General features: G+C 40.3%; 1 long non-coding RNA gene across 8 annotated transcripts in view; it reads left to right on the top strand.

Annotated features, from left to right (window-relative positions):
• LOC141411521 (uncharacterized) overlaps window positions 1-16,669 on the top strand; it is a 385,125-nt gene that overhangs the window by 226,493 nt on the left and 141,963 nt on the right. For 7 of the 8 annotated variants that reach the window (XR_012436333.1, XR_012436337.1, XR_012436338.1 and 4 more), the window contains 3 exons: window positions 175-345; window positions 7,941-8,087; window positions 8,898-9,066. This is a non-coding gene — a long non-coding RNA (uncharacterized lncRNA). The remainder of the gene's footprint in view (window positions 1-174; window positions 346-7,940; window positions 8,088-8,897; window positions 9,067-16,669) is intronic. The other variant, XR_012436334.1, reaches the window with a different exon arrangement.

Consider the following 16,669-nt stretch of genomic DNA (forward strand, 5'->3'; position numbering starts at 1 on the left):
TACGAAGCACCCAGAATGTGTGGTTGAGGATCTACAGGACAGACAGAATTTCATAGAGTTTACCTACTAAAAAGGCAAGATGTACTTTAACAGTATCTTTGGGGATGAAGATCATTTGTGTCTCTATCCTTAGTGCCAGAAAGAAGGCAAATTCATTCATTCCTCTCTTCATAGGTCATCCTCTGAGCTTGTGGCTTTAAGGAGATAAAACTTTGGCCATTTTCTTGAACTTTCAAGTGGGGCTGAGTCTTTCATCTGAATGAAAAGAAAGCAAAGCTGAAACTTCCTGGTACTGAGGTGGTTTAGTAAGTCCATAGTCACAGTAGCAACTCTTGCTATCAATTGGTAAGTACCTTCTGAGGATGGGACTCATTGCTAGGTATTCTTACATCTAATTCACACAATCCAGATGTATTATGAGCTCTATTTCACTTCTGTAGCAAATCAAACTTAGAAATGTTGAGTAACTTGCACAACACAAAAGAAAAGAAGGCAAATCCCAGATTGAACCCCATAGCTGGGTATATCAGTACATTTCTATAGTCTTAGCTAAGGCAGGAGGATCACTTGAGTCCACAAGTTCAAGACCAGCCTCAGAATATAGTGAAACCCTGTCTGAAAATGAACCAACCAACCAACCCACACCTACCTGATTTTTTGATGTTACCCTTGTTAAATTGAAATGCAGACTGGGCTTGAAGAATCCCTGAGCAGACAAAGCCAGTTAGGCCTCAACTTTGCTTGCTTTGCAAGCATAAGGAAAGCTTAACTTGACTTATTTCTCATAAATACCTATGTTAAAGAAAAATAAAACTTGGGCTCAACCAATCAGAAGCAGCAAACAAATTTCTAAGTGTATAATGAGGCACCCATACAACTATAACCAAATATTTGCTTTGCTTTACTTCTGGGTTTATTCTACAAAAGACTCCCCCTGCACTCTCTTGGTGGAGTTTCTGAGTCACTTCTAGATTGGAACTGCCCAAGTCAACAATCCCTGTCTGCTCAAATAAACTCTTTCCAAGTTTATTGGGCCTCACTTTACCTTTTTAGCACACTACCTCAACTCAAGAATCCAGCATTCCATAGAAGGCAAATGCCTGTTCCTTTTTGATAGGTGACTTTCTGATGGTGAATGTGTGGCACTTGAACTGCTTAGCTCAGTATAAGACACAGAGTTGGTGCTCAGTAGACGTTCTGTCTTTGAAATTCCCTCAAATTCTCTCACTTCCATATCTAACAGAATTACTAATTGGTCACAGCAATGTCCTTCTCAACAGCATTCCAAAGCAGTCAGCCTCAACCAATTGGCCATAATTAACATTCAATATCTGTTTGACATGTCCACAGAACCTTGTTTAGAATTCTATCAACTGTACATATAACACCATATTTTAATGATTTGCATCCTTTCCATTTTCTGTGATATTCTTTGAGTCCTCAGCCATAGGACCACATATATTCCTAAATTCAGCATACTGCATAACATAATGGGTGCCCATGAACATTTTATTAAATATAGGTACATACATTTAGTTTAAACCTATTTGAAAACCAAAGGCCATACATATGTAATTGGTTAATACTTCAAAGACACAACATCTACTGAGCACCAACTCTGTGCTATATACTGAGCTACCCAGTTCATATGTATAAATCTGCTTAACCAAAATAAGGACCTCATGAAGAAAAGATATTCCTCCCAGTTTATAAGGTATGCTATTGAAATTCAGAGAACTTAAATAATTCATACAAAACCACAGCATCCACCATGTTCTGATCCAAAAGCCACACTTTGAACCACTGCACTGATTCCAATAGGAAACCCATGTAAAATAGACTTTTTCACCTCACACTTCTACTCAATGCAGGCTTCTGAGAACTTTGCCATGTGCTGATCACTGATATTTATTTCAAAGCATTCTCCAGAGGGAGGATTTTTTTTTTTTTTTTTGGGTGGTACTGTGGTTTGGACTCAGGGCCTCATGCTTGCTTAGGTACTCTTACCGCTTGAGCCACTCTGCCAGTCCCTCCATCCCCCCAAAATTTCTCAGATCATCATAAAATATCTCTCATTCATTGCTCCCCTTTGAGTGCGTGCACACACACACACACACACACACACACACGAAATGAGCTAACATCTTGGACAAGTTTCTATCCTTTTCAATTTCATGCTCTAACCTGTGTGACCACTGTGGCAGGTTCTATGGGCACAAAGATGAATTAAGACTTATTCTCTAACATCAGGGTACTTGCAGTCCAGCGAAGAGGTAGCTGCATAGTAACAATAGAACTGCCATCAGGACAAGCAGGTTATGTCGTACCTGGGTGGACGAGGCTTGCCTAAGAAAGTCTTGAATAGTAAAAAGAGTCATCCAGGAGGGAAAGGAAGGAAGCAAGGACACACCTCAGAAGGAATGTTTGTAACATTGTGCTTTTGAGTATAAATGCAGGCATTGCAGAGACATGAATGCCAGTTTCAAAGTCCTCAGAATGTTCATGATATCCTTCTCTCAAAAATGCTTTGGAGCTGGGTGCCAATGGTCCATGCCTATAATCCTAGTTACTTGGGAGGCTGAGATGGGGAGGATTGTGGCTCAAGGCCAGTCTGGGCAAGAAGTTCATGAGATCCCATCTCTAAAATAACTGGAGCAAAATGGACTAGAGATGTGGCTCAAGTGGTAGAGTGCCTGCTTTACAATTGTGAGGCCCTGAGTTCAAAACCTCAGACCCCCCCGCCCCCACCCTGCAAAGAAATTGCTTTGAGACTTTCCAAATAGAATTCTAATAGGTCTGCCCTGGAACATCAGCGCTCCAGGCATTGAACCTTTCTACACCAACACATGGAAATGCTCTTGAATTTATTTATTATTTTAATGGAGTGATTGATCATGGTTGTTGAAAGGAATCATGAGATTTTGAGCATTTCAGCACACCTTTTACATACCCAGAGTTCCCCTTCTGGAATCAATGCCTCATGAACATATTCTTTCAGAACTCAGACCTTCAAAAAGAGACACATAGCTCCCCACAATTTCCTATGAAAGACATTATTCAAGTGTCATCAAGTGACGGACAGTCCAATAATCTGGAAAAACGTGCTCCTTACACTCTGAGGTCAGTCCTGTTTCACTTAAAAGTTTGCACTCACATAAGTACCATCTGGAGCACACATCCTCTGTCCTAAGCTTCAAATAAATCCTGGTTTACCTCAGAAATATTTGCCAAGAGTCTGCTTGCTAGAAAAAAATGGTGGTTTCTCTTCTCCTCTTTGAGGAAGGCCTTTGTAATATATGACACAGAGTAGGCACATAATAAATGATTATCTACTGGGCTAGTCTTCAGGTTGCTACAAAAGATAACTGTTGGGGAACAAAGGTTGGACAGATGTGACTGAGTCTTCTTGGAGATGGTGAGAGAAGGGGAGATCTGGCAAGACTACAGAATGCTTTTTGGCTGGGCATCCTAATCCAAATTAAAGCTGCATGTGCTATATCAACATTCTGACTCAATACCCCTGCAGTTTCTTTACCAAACATTTTTCAGCTTTCAGAAACTACCCGTCTAGGACACATTGTGATCTGATGATGTATATGTACAGAAAAAGAGCGGATGGATGCGCAAACATGAGCCTCAAATCCTGAAGGGATCAAGAACTATTGTATGCCTCAAGGAGCTGGAGGGATGATTTTGTTGGGTCTACCCTGCAGCCTGCTGGTGGCATGTTTGTGGCTAACACCTTGCAAAGGGGAAACAGGGCCTTGGTTCCTATGCCTTCTCTTTAGGACAAAAACGAAAGGTGCATATTTGATTTCTTTAATGATTCCAAGGTGCTATCCAAGTCCAGTTCTGGGTCCAATGCACTCTGGAAAATGCCTTCAGTATTTGAGCTTGGGGGAAAGCAATGCAAGTCACCCAGTTGCTCTTTTTTGTGCCAGCCAATGGACTCACAGATACTCTGAGCACTGGAGTCCCTGCCAGGACCGGAAATGGACCACTTCTGTACTTTGCACTGACTTCCCCAAAGAGCAGGAAAGAATCCCTCTCCTTTTTAGAGTGGAGGGTCAACTCATTCTAACTCCTTTTCAAGCTGATTCACAGTCTCTTAAATCAATTCCTGGATTTGAGGTGAACCTTACATGTACATGTTTTTGTTTCTTTTTGATTTTTCCAGAAATAGGGAAATGAGTAACTTCTAGGCATTGGGCCAGGAAGGAAACTTAGAACTTTGATAGCTGTTTTGTTTTTTTTTTTTTTAACCTTTTGGGGGAATAATTATAAAAGCTTCATTAAATCACCAAAATTCTACTACTTAGTAACATCTTCATTTTTAAAATCTAGTGTTATTCTAGATATTTCAAAAATAACATTAGGATGATGTCATTTGAAGAGTACATTTTCTTACTAAAAATCTTGTGACCATTTTTCCTATATACTTATTTTCTAAATATTTTCAAAAACTTGATATCCAATGGTCGTCACCTCATAAACCCAGAATCCTCTTTGAGAGACATTATACAAAATCAACCCAGGACATTCATCATCCTGGCAGTTAATAGGGAAGACTCCAGCCTGAAAGACTTGACTTTGTATCCTGGTTCTCCCATGAAATAAGTGAATTAGCATGAGCACAGTATGTAAATTTAAAAAGTGATAGTATTTATGCAATATCTGCTACCTAGCAGCAATTTGCTAAGGAATTTCACATATTAATTCCACTTAATCCTTACATGCAGTTGGCATTCCTGTTATTCCCTATTTTGTACATGAGAATGGGGGGGGGGGCTAAAGAATGTTTAATACTTACCAACACTCACAAAACAAGCACATGTACTTGACCTGGCCCACACCACCCATCTTCACCACTGCATTCCTACTCTTCTGCTCTAGCCTTTGGAAATCTGGTCCCACTGGTCAGGTCCTAAATGCCCCTTGCTTCAGGAAGCCTTTCTAGTACACTTGAAATATGCTCTGTGGGAAATGTACACTTTCATAGGAGCACCTGTGAGAATAGAGATCAATTCTTTCTGTAACTCAAGTTCAGCACTTACCACCCTTTGCTACACTGGGGCTCCGTGAGATCCCACGGTGTGAATGGCTGACTCATTAGTGACAAAAAATTCTCAGTTCTTTAACCATCGATATAGTCAGTCCCCATCAACTCATTTATAATTCTGTGCCTTCAGCATAACAAAGAGGAAGAGCAAGAGATGAGCAAAACTACTCAATTACATAACAGGACTTTGGGTGAATAAGCTAGTGAAGAAAGGCTCTTCTATCCTATGTAACTTTCAGACATTTTTGCCAAGAGAATATGTGGATGGCTGTGGAGACAATGCTACAGCATTCTAACTCCTTTGACAACATGAAGCTTCAGGCCTAGGAAACGGTCACCAAAGTAATACTGATATATGGTAGGGCAAGTGATGTAGCTCAGTAGTAGAGTGCCTGTCTCACATGCAAAAAGCCCTAGGTTCAATCCCCAGCACTGCAAAAAAAGAGTTTGGTGGAGAAGTGGGAAAGTGTGTTGCTCTGAGATGCACTGATTCCACATACTTCATTTGTAAAAGAAAGGTGGTGGGCACCATTGCCTCCAACTCCATAGTCAAATAAAGGAAATACTGCCACAAATCCTATCTTGGAATTTCACAATTCCAATGTGCATCTGAGCACATTGGAGAAGCCCAGAGGTCCTACAGAGAAAGAATTAATTTGCCAGCTCTAGCTAAGTTTATTTTGCCATCTGTAGCCATAGAATTCTGCCTCAGATTAGACTGAGCCAGAAGCCAATCCTGAGATAAGAATGTAAGTACAAGCAGTACTATTTGGGAGATGAAATTATAGGACATATTGGAAGGGAAGACTGGAAAGGGAAGGAAACCAACTCAAAGTACATTAATGAGCAGATTTACCTTTCTGTGCAATTGACACTCAACCTTGTTAGGGACATGCCTGTAATGTCCCCTCTAATGAGTGAGGAAGCTAGGCATTTATTTATAAACTCCTAGTAATCATAATAAACTGAGGGCTTTTTGGGGAGGTAAAGGAACTAATTCTATGGCACTTCCAGCCTGCCCTGTGTGGCACCCAGAGCGTGACATCATACTAAGAGTACTAGGTACTTGCAACAGAGTTCTCGAGTCATCCTGCATGAGAACTGTGAGTGCTAGGGAGAGATAGATGCAAAATAACAATGTCTGTGACACCCGTATCCCCTTCCTTCTTTTTATTTTGCACGCAGGACTCTCAGTAAGACCTGCTATAAGTAGCATTGAGAAACAAAAATTGAAAAACAGAATGCCCAAGACATCTGAGCAGCTCTGTGAATTCTAAGATATGATTTAGTTGGACACACAGAAATAACAGTGTTCTATGGCTGGTAAAACTGCAAAAGGAAGTCCTGTAAATGCCACCAAACACTAAACATATAAATCTCAAGGCTCAACAGAAATAGCCCTGGACGATCATAACGTGTGGGATGCTACATCAAAGGGGCTTCTAGGATTCCAAACTTAGCGTCAGGTTCTAACTTGGTCAGTCTGTGAAAGAGAAAAGTTGTCTTTCCCACAGCCAGGAGCAGAGATGATGGTATTCTGACTGAGCCCTGGGGATGGTAAGGACAACTGTTATATAGAGATAGAGAAAGACACAGACATAGAGCTAGAAGGACCTTGCTCTTAAGGAAGTTACATTCTAGTAAATTAGACAATACAATATCAACCAACAAGTAAAGACAATAACTATAGATGGAGGTAAGGGTTATAAACAAATGATAATGGAGGAGAGAGAAGCTGAGGGAGAATTACTTTAGGGCAAGTGATCCGGAACTGTGTCTTGGAGGAAGTGAAATTTGAATGAATAATTCCTTCATGCAATGAAATAGAAAGAAGGGCATCTCAGAAAGAGGAAACAGCAAGTGCAAAAGCCCTGGGATGAAAACAAGATTGGAGTGTTTCAGGAACTGAAAGAGGGGCATGGCATATCACGAGTGGGGTTAGAGAAGGTTGGTAAGGAGAGCTATGGCCAGAACTCACTGCGTGGAGATTGGGTGTGTTTTCTCCCAATGGAGAAAAAGTTTGTTCCCAACTTTTTCAAAAGGCAGCTTGCTGAGCACATCATGCTGTTCCATGTGCCTGGATTTCTGAGCAAGCTTCAGAAGGAATCCACTGCAATGTCTCCATGCAGCCTGGAGAGCAGTCATCCTGTTTTCCAGCATCTCCTTTGAGGATCTCAATCAGCCTTACAAATTAAAACCAGTCACTAAAAGCTGCATTTCATCCTGCTCTTCAAAGGCCCTCATGTCCCAGCTCCAAAAGGCTATCATTTAAAGAAACAGGGCACAGTCTTAGTAGGGATACTTCTCATTGGAAGGAGATGGGCCAAGCACACCTCATATGACCTTGACAATGGGTGGCCTCAATCCAGTCCCTACAGGCATCCCCTACACTGCTAGTCAGTGACTGGAGGCAGGATTCCTGAGGCCGTACCCACAAGGCATCATCAGTCTGCATGGCCCATGAGGACACAGACCGGATCCGTTTCAGGAATGAAGTTAGCCTTGTGTGGAAAAGGAGGCTGGTTCTCTACCTGCAAAGGTCAGAGTCAGGGGAAGAGAGGGAAGGAAGGGACAGCCTGTGGACAGAAATCACAGGAGAGGGATCTGCCATCCACGAGCACATCACTTAGGAGGTAGACCCAACCTCAACTCTGTTACAAATGGTTACTGGGCCCCTGCTATGAGATGAGAACTGTGCTCCTTTAGGCAGGAGCAAAGTACAGGTTCCAACCTGAGGATTCTATCTTGCAGGGCAAAGACACATTTGACTACCTGGCAATGCCAGGTCCAGTGAAATTAGAATCAGAGAGACATGCAAGCTGAGGACCTCAGGAGAACAAATGGAAGAAAAATGAGTAGGCTTGTTGGATTTCTCTGACAGGACAGCAAGTTAACTGGGCCAACCAGATTCATGTAGGACTCCTGTTACACTTGTGCGGCTGTGAGAAAGAAGAGACACTATGTCACCTGATGGAGCTCTGTGAAGAGACCTGGGGGAGTGACCAGAGCAGGAGAACAACTCAGGAAGGTCTGGAACAAGGTCCCACTGCTTGTCCTCCAGGAATAGTACAGCTCTGAGGAATGTGTGCAGTGACATTCTCTCTAAAGAAGCTTCTTTTTCCTGTTGTCACTATCTTCTCCTGTTTTATCATCTTCTGGTCTTTCTCTTGGTACCTCATTTTCAACATGGCACTAGACAGAAACTCTATTGGGTGTAACAACCAACCCTTTCTTATTTGCGGCAGGTTGCTTTATGTTTGTGTGCTTGTATCCTCATCTGTAAAAGGTGTCAACAGTACCTGCCTGTGATGGAATTCATGAACATTTCATAAACCAATACAAGAGTGCTATTTTTATTGTTAGGCTAATGTAATTATCCATGTACCCACCAAATGTGACCAAGATAGCCTTTCTCATGAACAAACTGGCTGTTTATGCTGTAAGTGAACTGGCACCAACCACTTGAAGGAAACTATAGGCTTTAAAGTGTAGGATCTTCAGAGTACCAGACTCTTTTCTACCTCACAGTTTATTTCAAAATAAAACTTTAAAACCTTATCATGCAACAACACAGGTGTACAAATTATGTAGAAAATAAGTCAAGCAAAAAAAAAAGATGAAAAACCACAAAGTAGAGAATGTATGGTTTTTATTTGCCTGCATCCCTCTCCCTCTTTCAGGAACCATCTCTCCGACTGCACTGTAATCCTCCTCAATCCACATGTTTTCACTGAGCTGACCCTGCCACAGGCGTAGAAAAGGGAACCTTGAGACCCTGGCCAAGTCTCTTCCCTTGGGCTTCTGGTGGAGGTACTCAAAGATTCTCTTTGACTTCTAGGATTTGGGAGACATGATTACTAAGTGTGAAACTCCCGAAGAATAGAGAAGAAAGAAGACACCAGCTTTCTGGATGGAGACAATGAAAGTGGGAAATAAAGATGCCTAGCGACACTTTGAAGACCTGGATCTATTCGTGCCTGGAACTAGTAACCTCTGGATATGAGCCAGTATGTTTCCTTCTGTTTTTCATTTTTGTTTGTTACTTAAATTACTTTTAAGTCAAGATTCTATTGCTTGCAAGTGAAATAATTTTGAATAATCACTGAGCCATAACCACCATTTCCATGTGTTGATCTATCCTTCCAGTCTTTCTTCTTTCTTTCTTTTTGTTTCCTTCCTGATCCTGTTACATTTGTTGCCTGTTTGAGAGAGGTTAGAGAAGCTCTGCTTCCTCCCCTCACTTCTGCCAGCCTTCTGCACCACTGGAAGGTATTTTACAGTGTGCAAAATTCTCCCATGATATCCACCCATTGTCAGTTCCTCCCACACTGTGTCCTATACCACTGCACTGGAGACCATCAGCTTTGATAGAGACTGGCCTCAGGTCAGCTTGGATTCCTGCCTGTTCTTGCAAGGCACTTTCTGTTCAAAGTCTCCAAGCCCAGCATTTTCCATAAACATCTTACTCCTTTTTTTTTTTTTTGAAGTGGAAAGAAATTCAAGGATGGGCATATTGTCTATTAATAGTGATCTAGAGACACACAGCATGAAAAATACTTTCAGGATCTGAAAAAGAGGTGCACAGAATACGTCCGACCCCCAAATGACCATTTGCAATGTAATTGAAAATTTATATTGCTACAATAACACGGGAGAAATGATAGTTGTGATTTCTAAAGAATATTTGCGGTGAAGTGGCCTTTGTCTTATGGTTAGCGTGGTGAGATAATACAGGCTATAAAACATTTGCTAGCAATTATGGCTCCTGCTTGCTCTGCTTATAGCTCAAAAAATAACAGCAAAGTTTGTTTTGCTAATCTCTCCCCTGGATTTGTAAATTATTTGTTTTTGTTATCTTGAAGATAAACTGGAAAACAAAATCCAACGTAGGGGAACTTTTTGTAAGACAGATCACTCCAGTTGTCTTTGGATGTGGACACTACACTTAATTTAATAAAAGCTAAAGCAGACCATGTTGGAGGCTTTAATGGAAGAATGCATGTACAATGAAAGAAGTGCCACAGGTCAGAAAACTAACATGGGTTTTGAAAGCAAGGTCGTGGGTCATATCCAACACTCTTTATTCTACTGGGTGACTTGAAGTAAGTCATTTCACCTTTCTGGATTCTAATTTCCCCACTGCCTCGTAGTGACAATAAATGCCTGTTCTGCCCATCTCAGAGGCTGAAAAACAGAACAGAGGGGATAGTAGGCTTGAAAATATTTAGATGTTTTCATAACAATAATGAACTAAAGTATCATTATAATATTGGATAACATTCTCCAGAATTTACAGAATGCTCAGATATCCAATTGATGGCACTGTCATTATAACTTTTTCCCACTTTCCCCACTCTTCAACATCACAGATCTCAGCTGCTTAGAAGAATGGAAAGAGATTCAGACTGAGGGACTTGAACATTAGCTCTGGCTGCGTGACCATGAGTCAAGTTAGCAGCCCTTGATCTTGTTTACATCTTCTTTGCTTGAGGATGAGGCAATATCTTTCTAGGTATTTGAAAACTTTTTGTTAGACGTGTATGAATACCTTTATTATAATAAGCAATAATACTAAAATCTTATGATTAATTAGATTCACACAGTAATGACAGTAACACTATAATAATAAGAGCTGTCATTTTTGGAGCCCTTTCACTATTTGAGTGCTATTCCAATATCTTTTCACACAAACTGGGTGACAGTCACACAGTCCTGTAAGGAAAGGACCATTATTATCTCCACTTGATGAGTGATGACACAGAGGAATGGAGGAGTGAAGTGTGTTTCCTTCAGAAACTAGTAAGTAGCCCAGCTGGCACTGGTGCAGGCAACCAGGCTCCAGAATCTTCCCTTGGAACCTTTATACTGATTACCTCTCTAATTGCTAAAACTCATCACACACATAGTAGTGACTTTCACTCTTCTACATGGTTTACATTTGCCAAATCTCAATATTTTTACCAATCCTAGACTAGAGTTATTTAGTTAAAAGCAAGAAACCAAAAGGATACCCAGTTGTCTTAGTCCATTCCATGTTGCTATAAAAACAATACCTGAGGCGGGGTAATTTATAAGAATAGAAGTTTATTTGGCTTGTGATTTCTGGAGGCCGGGAGGTCCAAAAGAATGGCACCAGCATTTGCTGAGCATCTGCTGAGGGTTTCATGCTGCATGACAACATGGGGGAAGTCATCACGTGGCAAGATAAAGCAAGTGTGATAGCTCTGGTCTCTCTTCATATAAGGCCACTAATGTCACCGTGGGAGCCCCACTCTTACCACCCCATCTAATCCTAATTACCTCCCAAATGGCCCATATCCAAATATCATTAATATATGAATTTGGGGGTTAAATTTCTAACACATGAATTTTGGGTGGGACAAACTCAAACTGTAGAAATAATTAAGTTTGAATTTTAGATAAATTATGAATAATTTTTATTATAAGTGTGTGTGTTCCATTGATTGCAAAATTGAAATAAAAATTAACTGGGTATCCTACACTTTATCTGGCAACCCTATCCTTGGTTTGTAAGGTAAGGAGAATCTAGCTTCTCTTGCTAAGAGCTTGGAAAAGTTTAACGCCTCCCACTACTATTATTTCCAGGTCATTTTGACACTTGTTTTCCATTATTCTTCTCATCCAGCTAGATTCAGCAGCTATATGCATGAAAAGAATAACTGTAAAATTAATAATACCTTAGAATATTATCTCTGTAACTCTTCCACAAAGATTAGATTATCTAAATAGACCCTCATGGCAATCTATTAATGAATATGCCCATTTAATTAATGAGAAATCTGAACCTAAGAGCATCAAATAATTTGCCCAAAGGCACACAAACTAAAACAACAAAGTAAAGCTTCACATTTTAGTCTCAAGTTAGTATGAGGTCCATGCTATTACAAATAAGGTTTTTAAATTAAGAAGCTATTAGTTTCAAGCCTAACACTAACTTCTATTAATGGTAAGACATACCCTAACACTTAAGGCACAGTCGCCTAGAACAGTAAAATCAGTTGGTATGAAAAGAAGAGGCAGAGGGTGAAATCATTTTCAATATCACTATTAAATTCAGCAATAGGGTGAGCACACATTTGCATTATTTGTTGACCCCAGTGATGTTTCTATTTAATTCTAATATATCTATATTGTTTCCATTTGTCAAGTTTTATTATTCTTGATATCTTGTTGAGAACTGTATAATTCCAAAAAATAAGCAAGAAGTAAAATTCCCATTATATATATAGGAATTTGAGACTGAAAATTTATTCAACTGAGACTAAAATGTGAAGCTTTACTTTGTTGTTTTAGTTTGTGTGCCTTTGGGCAAATTATTTGATGCTCTACTTCTAACTAAAGTGTGACAGAGCTGAGCCAGTGCCATAGTCTTATCTGGCTGCATAACCCATTCTTATGACAGATATATGGCACACATGCCACTCTGCCCCTTACCCATGCTGTTGCAGACACTACTAGTCGATCATGAAGCTATGAGTCTGAGAACAATTGCAGATTATTTCCATGTGCACTTTACTGTGGACAGCCAATAGGTAATACTGGTAGATTATGATTGCAACTGATCATCAGCATCATGTTTATTAATTCCTGCATCCATGCAGGTGCTGGGGATGGAACCTTGCACATGCTAGGCAAGTACACAACCACTGAGCTCATCCCGAACCCCTCAAAATTCTTATCTAATGGTTACAGTGACAACACTGCATGGTCAACTGTGCATACTGTGTGAGTAGTGCTACTTTACAAGGACTGCTTGGTACCTCCCAGAAATGGAGTTCACCTAAGATGTGATGGTTCACAGGCCGTAGTTCAACTCCCACTTAGTCAAAGACAAAAGAGGCTGCTGTGGTGGCTCTGTGCCACCCAGTCAGTTGTGAAGCCATCATTCCCAAAGGCTTAAAGATGTTATGCTGGTCTTTTGCTTCTCACAGGAGGAAAAGTACACATTATTCCATGTCAATAGCAAGGCTAGGACCTGCCTCCTGTCTGCAGGTTTTGCTTCATTCTCAGACAGTGTGCTGTCATAAGTGCAATGCCTGGATCAGGACTGGGAGTGGGAGATCATGACACGGTGTGGATTTAGGAGGGTCATTACCCTGATTTCCCAGTCCTTAAACCAAGCCCAGTTGCTTCACCTCTTCGTGCCCTCAGTTCTACCAACTCCCCTACTCTAGCCCACATAGAATGATGCTTCTTTCTCAGGAGATGAATTTTAAAGTTTGGGGACACACCCAAAGCATTGCTGGGAAAGTTCAGGAGGAGACCATGAAGTGGATTAGGAATGAGCAGAATCAAAATTAGAGTAGGAGGAAAAGAAAAAAGAAGACAGTATTATTTAAATGTACCTATTTCTAGGAGAATAGGACTTGCAGACCACATGAAGAAGACCCCCAAATTGTACAAGTGCCTAATCCGCTCACCCCCTGAATCAGTCTTCAGGGTCAAAACACACCTTAACAGAAGAGAAATGCTATTCAGAGTTGGTAGGCAAAGCAACATTGTAACGAGCTTATGGAGTCCATCTAAGGCATGTAAGTTGAAGGGGTACCTATGAGAGAGAAGGGAAACAAGTTCAAAGTCCAGAGCAGAAAGGAAATTAGTCTATGAGCTGATCTGAGGAGTGAGATCTAGACAATGACTAGACATATGGGTAGATTATGTCTAGTCTGCCTGCTGGAGACTGAACCCTAAGTCAACTCTTAGTAGCTATCTGACACAAGGAAAGTCACTTTCATTCTCTGACTCTATTATATCATCTATAAAATGGGGGCATTAATGTTAACTACCCCATAGCAATGCTTTGCAGGTTCTGTGAAACTACTTGACACTTCAGTAACTCAGTAAATATTGTTGATATCATCTAAAAACACCCAGGACACATTTCTGAAAATTTCTTAAAGTTACAGAATACTATAAAATGACCTTATTTATAGAAAATTTATACACACACACACTCATAAAAGGAAAATATAAAAGCCTTGAAAGATACAGACCCAAAACTAGTAACCACAAGGGTCAGAAATGATATTTATCTTTTTATTTGTATGTCATTTGGGATTTATCCTTATAATGAACAAGTATTCTTTTATAAGAAAATAAACATAAAACAATAAAAGAAAGAAATCACACAACTTCTGACCTTGAAGCCTGGGTTAAAAAGAGCCCAGAATAGCCATGACACAGGAGCAGATGATTCCAACCAAAGAAATAAGGGTCCCTGGTAAAAACAAACTAGAAATAAAAAAAGGGGCAAGTGCTGGTGGTACCACATAGGACAAAATATACAGGGAGTGAGGCAACAACACATCTAGTAGTTTTTGTGAGAAGACTAGGTGTGACCCATCTGCTGCCATTTTTAATGGAATAAGGTGCTTAGTATTGTCTCCCATAAAAGAAAAATTTACTCCTATATCCTGGCTATGTCTGGCCTGCACTTAAAGTGGTTGAAGTTTGGAAAAATAAAAAATTTTCTTGAAGGACTATTTTAGGACCTATTCACTGTATGAAGAGTAATTTGTAAGGCTAACTTCAACTGAAGTATTCTTAGCATTGGAAAATAATTGTTAAAAACATTAAGATGAACATGCTGATGGAATTGAGTTGACTCTATCATTTGATCCTAGAAGTTGATATAACTGAATAGAGAGGTAATAAGGAACTTATGGCAAAGTCAAAGTATGATTTTTTAGTCAACATTTGATAGATGAAAATAGCTTTCCTTCCTTTCCATCTGTCCGCTATTGACAAGTTATGAAATCTCCTCACTTATATTTCAACTTCTGGTGAAACCATGAGCTCCAGGCTCTGAAGTAACTGTGGGACTGGAGGATCTACTCCCAGCTGGCTTGTTTGCATGTCTTTGAGATGGTATTGAGCTTTCCAGAGGACTGCCTGTGTGTCTGCCAGCAAAGTGGGTAGATTTGGGCAAAGAATGCTACCTCAAAGACTAGGTCAGGAGCAAAACAACTTAAAGGATGCAAGATTTATTTTGGGTCACAGTTTCAGAGGTTCTGTCCATCATGGCCAGAGGGCATGATGGTACAGAGTAGCTTATACCATGGCAGACAGGGAGGGAGGGAGGTAGAGAGACAGACAGAGACAGAGAGAGAGAGATGGGGAGGAGAATGGGAGTGAATATGAATGAGAATGCCTGGGCTATCTGGCTTTCTCCTTTCCCCCCTTTTTTCTATCTAGGTCTTCAGCCCATGAGACAGTAATACCTACATCATTCAGGTCCTCTCTGGAAACAACTTTAGACACACCGAGAGGTGTGCCTTACTAATCTCTTAGGAGCTTCTGAATCAAGTCCAGATAAACCAGCCCAATAACTTATGCTTTAAGTCACACAGTAACCTTGGAAGTCAGCAGAGACCAGCCTGGACTCACAGCGGGAGGGAAATACGCAAGTGAGAGAGTAGGAGGAGATAAGGATTATTGGGGCTGTCACAGGCACCCATGTATGCTGACAGTTTCCAGAGTCTATGTTGGAAATGGTGTTGTGACAGGAATGATGGTCTTGGGAGAGGGTATCAAAGCCTGTGTTATGTGATGGGAGTTTTGAACACTTATAAAGCCAGCAGGACTTGGATAACTCTATGGTGTGTCTGGCATATAGCAAGGGTCTATTTTCCAGTAACTTCTAAGTTGAGACTCTTTGTACCAGGACTGAATTAGAACATAAGTTAATTGATTAATTCCTTCAACAAAATATCTACTGAGTACTTACTCAGTATGAGACATAGAACTTGGCACTAGTAGTAAATGTCCTAATGAAGACCATGAATACTTAACTGATTGATGAATTTTAATTGTGCATTAAAATCATAAGGACTGAAAGTAATCAGGCAGTGTCACAGAAGTGATATTAAACTGAGAAATTACAAGTAGGAGATATCCAGAGAAATGAGAGTGGGGAAAGAGTCACAGGTAGAGGGAATAGCATGTACGAAGACCATGGGGTAGAAAAACTCCTGAACTCCCTGCTCAATATTTTAGGAGTTACTCATAACTGTGTTTTATTTGGCTCAATCCCAGATTATGAGGGAAAAAATCCAGTTATTTAACACTATGTTATTTCTTCTTTCACCTCAGAATAAGAAAAATAATTGTTTCCCAGGTACTCAAAACATCAAAGCAAAGTTGTAGAGCACATCTTAGAAGAGAACTTCTCTTGTATCTCACAGAAGAGGGAAAATATCAGAATTAGAACAGAAAAAAATCAACAGGGTTTCACTGCTAGAAACTCTGGTTGCTTTTAATGTCTAAAATTAAACAGAGCAGTTCAAGGAATATTTTGAAGTGGGTATTCTAATCTCATAGCCATTCTTTTACACAGGAAAATAATTGCAAGAGATACTTGGCTATTTGTATGGGTGATCGACTTCATTGCTTTCCTGTGCTCTTAAATAAACTCAGATACAAAAATCATAAATGAACATAAACAAAACCATGTAATGGTCCCTTTAAGACAAATCTGGCAGTGTTCAGCTAGAAGTTACTCACTGTTCCAGAAATGACATTCTGTGTTCTGCAGGAAGAGAAGCTTTTTCGTGTATTTTCTTCCCTCCCGTTCAGTTACAACAATGAGTC

This window comes from Castor canadensis, chromosome 10 (assembly GCF_047511655.1).
Source record: "Castor canadensis chromosome 10, mCasCan1.hap1v2, whole genome shotgun sequence".
Classification (NCBI taxonomy): domain Eukaryota; kingdom Metazoa; phylum Chordata; class Mammalia; order Rodentia; family Castoridae; genus Castor; species Castor canadensis.